Source organism: Vollenhovia emeryi, unplaced genomic scaffold, assembly GCF_000949405.1.
Source record: "Vollenhovia emeryi isolate VEMERY1.0 unplaced genomic scaffold, V.emery_V1.0 DF939458.1, whole genome shotgun sequence".
Lineage (NCBI taxonomy): Eukaryota > Metazoa > Arthropoda > Insecta > Hymenoptera > Formicidae > Vollenhovia > Vollenhovia emeryi.
Window position 1 is genome coordinate 5,838 of NW_011966908.1, and position 9,761 is coordinate 15,598.

A 9,761-nucleotide genomic window follows, 5' to 3' on the forward strand; every position below is an offset into this window, starting at 1 on the left:
GATTCAAAAAGAGTGAACCACAGGGAATTTGTGCCATAGGGACAAACCCTTAATGCAGTTTTTTACGTGGAGGTCCTTGAACGGCTGAGAAAACGCATCATCCGCGTCCGCCCAGCCATCGCCAACTCCTGGCGGCTCCATCACGACAATGTGCCGAGCCACACAGCCTTCCGCGTGGCGATGTACCTGGCCCAACACAACATTGCAACCCTGCCTCAGCTACCCTACAGTCCCGACGTTGCCCCACCAGACTTTTTCCTCTTCCCCCGCCTCAAAACCGCCCTGAAAGGACACCGTCACGGCTCGGTGGAAGCGTTACAACAGGCCGTGACGAGGCAGCTCAACAGCATTCCGGCTGCCGCCTTCCAGGAAGCGTAAGAGGGCTGGAAATCCCACTGCCAGCGGTGTGTGGATGCAGAAGGGTCCTACTTTGAAGAATATTGAGCGCATATATTATTTCTGTCAATAAATATTTTGTAATTGACTCAGTCCGACTACTTTAAGGACAGACCATGTATATGTATAATATAGTATATGTATATTATAGTATAATATAGCACCTGGATGTAATCTTGCGATTCTGCCCAAAAGCCATTAAGTACATGGCAAATTCTTGTCCTTTACAAGAACGACAGTTCCGACGTTGAGGTTCGGTCCGTTCTTGATCCATTTCCTACGTGTCTGAAGCTCGTTCAAATATTCAAGACTCCAATGTTTCCAGAAGTCTTGTCGGACCTTGGCGATGTGCTGCCACGCAGATAATCGGTTAGCTGGAACAGTAGATAAATCGTCTTCCGGAAGGGCGGTTAGCGGTTTACCGATCAAATAGTGAGCGGGAGATAATGCGAGTAAATCGTTCGGGACGGATGATAAGGACATTATAGGACGCGAGTTTAAGATACCTTCGACCTCAACTGTGAATATGTTCAGCTCTTCGAAAGTGAAAAGAGAGTCCCCTACTACACGTTTGACATGGTGTTTGAATATCTTCACCGAGGATTCCCATAAGCCGCCAAAGTGAGGTGCGGCTGGCGGTATGAAATGCGAGAAGCCTTCAATTGCGCACAGTACAATTGGACACGATGCAATTGCACACAGTGCTATTGGACACATAATGTTGCGCACAGTTCTTTTGCGCACCGTTCATTTGGACACAGTTCTTGTGCGCACCGTACAATTGGACACCGTTGCTTTTGGACACAGGTTATCGAAATATAATTTAAAACACACAGACACACGCGTATGCATGTAGAGCCCTGTTTGGAAATTTTGCTAATTTATAAATAATAAATCTTTCTAAATCAGCGTTTGTTCAATTGGACAGTTCTTTTACGCACAGTTCAGTGTCGCACAGTCCAGTGTCGCACAGTCCAGTGTCGCACAGTCCAGTGTAGCACAGTCCAGTGTCGCACAGTTCAGTTTCGCACATTACAGTTTCGCACATGTCTGTTTCGCACAGTTCACTTTCGCACAGTTCAGTTTCGCATAGTTCAGTGTCATTGCACATGTAACAGATACAGGGTGAAGTAATCAAGAATTAGAAAAACAAATTAAGTGAAATCAACTATTTTGTAAAGCAGAATATTCTTGTGTGCATCTACACTGAATTGTGCGAAAGTGAAATGTGCGAAACTGAAATGTGCGACACTGAACTGTGCGACACTGAACTGTGCGACACTGAACTGTGCTTAAAAGAACTGTCCAATTGAACAAACGCTGATTTAGAAAGATTTATTATTTATAAATTAGCAAAATTTCCAAACAGGGCTCTACATGCATACGCGTGTGTCTGTGTGTTTTAAATTATATTTCGATAACCTGTGTTCAAAAGCAACGGTGTCCAATTGTACGGTGCGCACAAGAACTGTGTCCAAATGAACGGTGCGCAAAAGAACTGTGCGCAACATTATGTGCCTAATAGCACTGTGTGCAATTGCATCGTGTCCAATTGTACTGTGCGCAATTGAACCTCTCCCATGAAATGCCAGTTGATGCGTCGCTCGTTAGCGAATCTGTAGACTAGGTCTCTGTGTTTTTGAGAATTGAACAAAGCGTATAACTCCTTCAATTGATTATTCGCGCCTACGAAATTTGTCCCATTGTCGGAGTAGACATTGGTTGGTAAGCCTCGTCTCGCAACAAATCGTCGCAGTGCTGCCAAAAAGCCGTCAGAGGACAAGTCGCTTACAACCTCGAGATGTATAGCCTTAATAGACATACACACAAACACACATATGTATACCTTAATACGATTCCGATTGCGATATTTCTTTTCTTTTATGTGAAAAGGGCCACAAAAATCGATGCCAGTGTTGGCAAATGGTGTTGCTTCGCGTACGCGCACCGCTGGAAGATCTCCCATTTTATATACAGCTGCATCTGCGTTAAATCGATAGCAACGCGTGCAAGTGCGTATTATTTTGCGAACTTGATTTCGAAATTTGTGTCGTAAGATGTATAAGGTCCTCTGAATGCCCGCGTGATGATGTCTTTCGTGAGTTTCGCGAATGATATTATCGATTAAATGATGTCGACTAGATAGTAATATCGGATGTTTTTGTGAAAAGGCTAAGTTCGATTTCTTGAGACGTCCTCCCACACGTAGCAGACCGTCATCATCCAGAAATGGATTTAAGTTCGCGATTCTACCTTTATTTACCTTATTTTTTAGTTCCTTGATCTCGCTAGAAAATTGAGAGGTTTGAAAAATTCTTAATATTCGCCTTTTGGCTTCGTTGATTTCGTTTATATTGTTACGCCCGAGCTCGGATGCGACGCCCTGAGAATGCGCGCCAGCCGCGAGCTGAAGTCGCGGCGGAGTAAAAGATCGGTCGCGAAGGACCGATGCGCGGTTGTTGTATATTGATATTCTGATTTTGTCTCTGAGCTCTTCAAGAGTACAGACGTATGTTCTTTAGCGAATAAAGTTTCCTTGTTGATTTCTTCGCGGCCCGGTGGCGTGCGCCGCGAGCGAAAGTCGAGCCGACGAGTGCGCGAGTGCGCGAGGTGTTGTGTGGACGGCGGAGCCGGACGTAACATTTTGGGGGCTAGTCCGATCGGACGAGTGAAGACGAGCAACGGCTGCCCCGAGGAGGAAAAGAGCTCGAGCGCGTTCTCCCCCAGCGGACGCTGCGGAGCCCGTTATGGAGGCGCAATTCCTACAAGGACTGCTGCAGGAGATAGCGGGATGCGCGAAGATCAGGCGCGAAAGGAAGAAGAACTTCGAGCGACGCTTCGCCAACGGGATGAGGAGCTGCAGCTTTTACGGACCTCCCAGATAAGTCTATCCAATAACAGAGCCGCCGGGGATTTCGAAACGCGAAGCGCAAACGCGGACGCGTTTAGTAACAGTTATCCGCGATCGGAGCTCGGGTTTAAAATAAAGCCCGACACATTCGACGGTACCACTTCGTTGCGAGTTCTTTCACAGTTCGAACTAATCGCGCGTGCGAACTGTTGGGCAGATGCCACAAAGACCGTGGTACTCGCTTCGTGCTTACGAGGGAAGGCGCGTTCGGTTTTAGAGACGGTTGAGGATTTGACTAATCTTGAGTTTTCGGAACTTAAGTCTAAGCTCGAGTTACGTTTCGGAGAGGTATATTTATCCCAAAATTGCTATACGCAATTTGTTAATCGAAAACAGAGATTCGGTGAAGATTTGGCCGCGTACGGTACAGAGTTAGAGAGGCTTTCGCGCCTCGCTTACGCGGAGTGCCCCCACGACGTTCGCGATAAAATTGCTTGTGCACAGTTTGTTTCGGGTGTCTATGATGGTTTTACAAGGCGAACCCTTCAATTGGAAGGAATTTCGTCTTTGAATTTGGCCGTCGAAAGAGCGAAAGTGATTAAAATAATTCAAGGGGGAAGTTTCGAAAGGGGAAAAGGGAATTTTTATGGGAGCGGTGCTATTAAAGAAAGGAAAGCTACAGAGGAAGGGTTGGAGAACGGGAGCGGCAAAAAGTCCTCAATGAAAGAAAAGGAAGGGAACGCTCGAGGGTTGGCGCGAAAAGAAATCCGTCCTACGGACGCAAGTGTTGGTCCTGCGGGAAAGTCGGGCATTTCCGCTCGGAGTGTCCTGTCGCAAAGGAAAACGAGGACTAGTTGACCTCAATGGGGGAGGTCAACTTTTCCGGGAAATTCCCCAAGAAGGGTTTAATGTTAGGGAACGGAGCCCGTGTAAATATAGACACCCTGTATTTTTGTTCAAAAAGTTTTCTGTGTGGTTTTTCTGTTTTAGGTTTAGTAAAATTCCATGCGATGATGAAGTCTCTAAGGAGGAACTCCTAGTGGAGGATCGCTCTAAAAGAAGACTTTCTTTAATAATTAAGAAGACTGCCCTGCCCACGGTTTTTAGAATCGGGGTTTTCCCGTGCGGCCTTTGGGCGAAAGCCGGGGCAGGGACAGGGAGAGCCTGTGTAGTTTCCCCTCCCCTGTCCGAAGAGGGAAGAGTCAAGCGCACAAGACGACTCAGGGAAGAGTCAAGTGCGCAAGAGGAATCAAGTAGGACGTCGTCGAGCGGCATGCGGGTTCCGCAGAGTGCGGAGTTATTTTTTTGGCAGAGTTCAGACAGGAAGAGGATGCCCTGGAGGCAGCTATGGGAGGAGGAGTCCGGTTGGCTCTCCTCCGGGGACGCTGGTCTGGAATTCCGGCAGGAAGAGGATGCCCTGGAACCAGCTATGGGGGGAGGAGTCTGGATGGCTCTCCTCCGGGGACGCTGGTCTGGGATCCAAGTCTGATGTCGGAAAGAAGCTGCCAGAAAGCCAGGGGTAGTGTTACGCCCGTGCTCGGATGCGACGCCCTGAGAATGCGCGCCAGCCGCGGGCTGAAGTCGCGGCGGATTAAAAGATCGGTCGCGAAGGACCGATGCGCGGTTGTTGTTTATTGATTTTCTGATTTTGTCTCTGAGCTCTTCGAGAGTACAGACGTATGTTCTTTAGCGAATAAAGTTTCCTTGTTGATTTCCAATCTTTGTTGATTTCTTTGCGGCCCGGTGGCGTGCGCCGCGAGCGAAAGTTGAGCCGACGAGTGCGCGAGTGCGCGAGGTGTTGTGTGGACGGCGGAGCCGGGCGTAACAATATGTACGAGTAGAGTTCGATCGTATTTGTTGGGAGTTCGGAAGCGAAGGCAATATGCTATAATCCTAAGCAATTTCGAGTAAGAGGAATATTTATCGAATATCCTGAAATCGCTGGCTGTCGTTGTCAAACGCGTGTTTTTCTTTACTTCGGGTATTTCATTGATTTGCATGATTTCATCGGGCCATTCGCCTTCGTCACTAACTAACCAGGCCGGACCCGAAAACCATAATTTATTTTGTAGGAATGCGTGTGGTAACTGACCTCTCGATATTGCGTCTGCCGGATTGTCTTCCGACTTGATATGCCGCCATTCCTTAGAACCGGTGAGATCACGGATTTCTGCGACTCGGTTTGCCACGAATGTTTTAAGCATGTGTGGTGGCGCCTTCAGCCAATGTAACACAATAGTTGAGTCAGACCAAAAATAGTCTTAGTAGGAACGATGTTTAGCGCGTTGCTGGCTTCGTGATACAATCGTGATAGCAATAATGCACCGCAAAGCTCAAGACGCGGTATGGTGACTGTTTTTAGAGGCGCGACACGCGCGATTTAGCGCATATTAACGTGACGACTCTATCCCCGTGTTTTCCACCTGAGCGTACATAAAGACACGCGCCGTACCGGTTGTTACTAGCGTCACAAAACCCGTGAAGTTGAATCTCATGATAGTCATTTGCTAATAATTTGCGTTCGAAAGTAATTTGATTTATCGATTCTAATTGCTGAGCGAATTCCTTCCATTCTGTATATATACTCTGCGGAACAGACTCATCCCATTGTAAACCGTGACGCCAGATATCTTGCATCAACCTTTTCGCGTACAGAACAATCGGTCCTACCAAACCCATCGGATCGAAGATTTTCGCGATCTCTGACAATGTATTTCTTTTCGTTGGTTTCTTAGTAATATCGATCTGAAGTACGGAATATTGTATTTTGTCATGGCGTGCATCCCAAGCTATCCCTAACGCTTTCAGAGAACGATCCATTCTCAGTACGAAATTTGAATGTAATGCACTGTCTGTTAGATCCTCAATGATGCTTTCGTTATTGGACGCCCATTGTCGGATGGTGAAACCGCCTTGTTTCAATAACGCGATGATTTTGTCTCTAATGGCGCGAGCGTCTTCGACTGCGTCCGCGCCGGAACAGATCATCTACGTATAGGTGTTCGGTAAGAATTTTGGCTGCTTTAGGATATGCATGTCGTTCGTCGTCGGCCAGTTTTTGAATAACGCGAATCGCGAGGAAAGGGGAGGAAGAGACCCCGAATGTGAGTGTATTGAGTTCAAACGTTTCAATCCCGTCATTTGTTCGCCAAAGTATTCGTTGATACCGCCGGTCCTCTTCGTGTAATAGGATTTGGCGGTACATTTTTTCAATGTCTGCGGTTATGACATAATTGTACGTTCGAAATCGAATTAAATGCGTGAATAGCTTATCTTGGATGGTGGGTCCTATCATCAAGATGTCATTTAATGATACGCTACTGTTTGTCTTGGCCGAGGCATCGAAAACTACACGGACCTTGGTCGTGTTGCTGGACTCTTTAATTATCGCGTGGTGTGGCAAATAATACCCGTCGTCGTCAGGGTTTTCTACTAATGACATGTGCTTTAAATTTAAATACTCTTCGATTACTCGATTATATTCGATCCTTAATGTATTATTTGTTTTAAGTTTGCGTTCTAGTGCTAATAAACGATTAAGAGCGGCCGTTCGAGATTCGCCTAAACACTTATTCATTTTGCGAAACGGTAAACGAACCTTATATCGTCCGCCTTCGTCGCGTGCGACCGTTTTGATGAAATGTGTTTCGCATTCGGTCTCTTCTTCTGACTTTGGCTTATCTGTTCCCATTTCTTCAACCGTCCAAAATTTACTTAACAGATTTTCGAGATTTGACAAATGACACGTTGCTCTTGACGGGATTTGTAATGACGTACCGCCGACAACGACCCATCCGAGCCGCGTTTTTTGTAAATACAAGTCGTGATTCTCGTACGATAGGTTAATTTGTCCAACAGAGAACATTGATAATGTGGCTCCCGAACCAATTAATAATTCGACAGTACGCGGTACGTGAAAGTCCGGATCGGCAAGTCTGATGTTCGCCGGAATCTTAATTGTATGCCGCGGAAAGGTTTCCAATGGACTTACATCTACGATGGAAGGAATTATTAAACACGTTAGATCCTTTCGGAAGTCATCGTGTATTGATTGTATGGTGATTCGCACCGACCCCTTTGATGTAGTGCTCATATCGTTGATCGCACCGATTGGTAACGAATGTTTGTGTACGCGTACATCTAATTGTTTCAGCAGGGATTCCGCGATAAAGTTTGCCGTAGCGCACGTATCTAATAGAGCACGACATTTTGTAATATTGCCGTTACGACCGCGGATGTGAACTATCGCGCTCGTTAACAATTGCGGTGCAGGTAAGTGGATGATCATTGAAAGATTTGCTGTTATGCGATCGAACGGTTCGGTTAGTCAAACGGTTTGTGTGGTATCAGGTTTAGCGATAATGGCTTTATTCGTGCGGAAATAATTATCTAAATGTAATAATGTGTTGTGTCGCTTTTGACAAATGGTGCAACTGGAAAACTTACAAGGGGTATCGCGATGCGAGCGCAAGCAATTATAACACACCTTCGCGTTTTTTACTGTATCTATGCGCTTCGGAATGGGCATCTGCTTAAATCCGTCGTACAAATATAACGGATGCCGTTTATTTTTGCATACTATACAGTTACGCGACACGCTCGCGACGAATGCCTGATTTGATGGATTACCTCGTTTTCTTTTAATTAACGGTTCACCCTTATTTTTGTCCGTATCAGCCCTCGTTCTTTCGCGTTTAGATGCACAGACCGCGGTTTTGTAGATGAATTCGTACAGTTGGTCGAGGGTTGGAAGCTCGTCTCGTTCCAGAGTCGCTTCCCATTTTTCTAACGCGGATTTCGGTAACTTAGTTTCCAACAGATGTATGATCATTTCGGGTCCGACGGATATTCCTAATGAATTTAACGACGCGATGTGTTGTTGCATATCATCGGCAAGTCTCGTTAATTCGCTTGTGTTCTCTTTTTCCGACGCGGGTAAATTTAAGATTAAAGAAAGATGTCGTGAAATCAAAATTCGTTTAACCTTATAAGACCGTTCTAATAAGCTCCACGCCTTTGAATACGTTATCCCGCCGATCTCAAAAATCTTTATCTTATTTGCGGCCTCGCCTGTTAATGCGGATTTTAAGTAATATAATTTGTCTATATCAGTTAAATCTGTTTACGACCCTATCATGCTGTGAAACGTGTTTTTGAACGACAACCAGCTCTCAAATTTACCGTCGAATTTTGGTAATGGTGCCTCCGGTAGCTTAATTCTTCGTCTGTTAGTAGTCGAAGCCGTATTATCACTTCGAGCATCTACGCTCGCCGTGCCCGTACTCACGTCCGCAATTACTGGGTTTATAATATTTTCGATTCTGCCGGCTAGAGAATAGAATCGTTCCTGAATCCTTTCGAATTCATCCTGATGGCTCTCCTTCGGTTCTAACACGGCGAGTTCGTCGTTATGTTCTTCAAACGCGTGATATAGGTCGGTCAAACGCGTGCTTCGTAGTCTCACGGCGTCTGGGTTTTCTTTATCGAGAAGTTTTATGAAATTAGTAATCTAGGACTTCAAAGAAGTCCGTTTTTGTACAAGGAGCTTGACCCTCTGCGACATTATGAAAGGTATCGGGATGGAATGGGAATTGAACGATTTACTCTGACCTTTTTGTTGAGTACTGTCCCTTTCCTCGTTGATCCGTTGGACTTGACTTGACGAGGGCTTGCAGATGGCTGGTAACTAGGATCTCTGTCGCCGTGGGCTGTCACCTCACAGGAGGCACCAAAATGTTCCGTCGTTCAGGGTGAAGGAAGTTATCGATCACACTGTCTTTTCGTTTTCACTATTTTATTTGGGTAATTATTTAGATTAGGACACCCACCTCCAATAACCTTGGGCTTGACATATATTATAGAGGTCATCCACCTGAGTTACCTGCAAAAGATTTTAGCCTGCGGACGTTGTGTGTTAAAAAGTTATTAAAAAAACAATGTCGACCAATTATATATAATTTTCAGACACAAATATTAAAAATTTTGAAAAATGTTTTAAACAAAAGTTGTAGATCTCTTTAAAACATACATTTTATGTCCTATTTATTTTTACTGTACGAGTGATAGTTTTCGAGAAAAATGATCAATTCTAAATCTTACTATACATATATCTGTCCTCTCATCTAAGCATGTGCTTTGTAGTACATATACGATTCCATATGGATTTGCGACTTTTCACGTGAAGCGAGATCCACTCCACACCTCGGACATAGTTTGAGTTAGGTTATATCTTAACAAAGTGGAGCCCCCCCGCAGAAGGGGCGGAACATACTGTCTCCACGCATGTACTTCCGCCGTTGTACTGTTCCACTTGGGTTTGCAACTTTCCACGTGAAGTGAGATCCACTCCACACCTCTGACATAGGGTGGGTAGGGTTATTTTTAACGAAGTGGAGCCCCCCCCGAAGGGGGGGCGGAACACACTGTCTTCACGCATACATTTTTCCATCTACATTTGGTGGAGGGGAGTGACTTATATGTAGGAAAAAAATGTATGCATGGAGACAGTATGTTC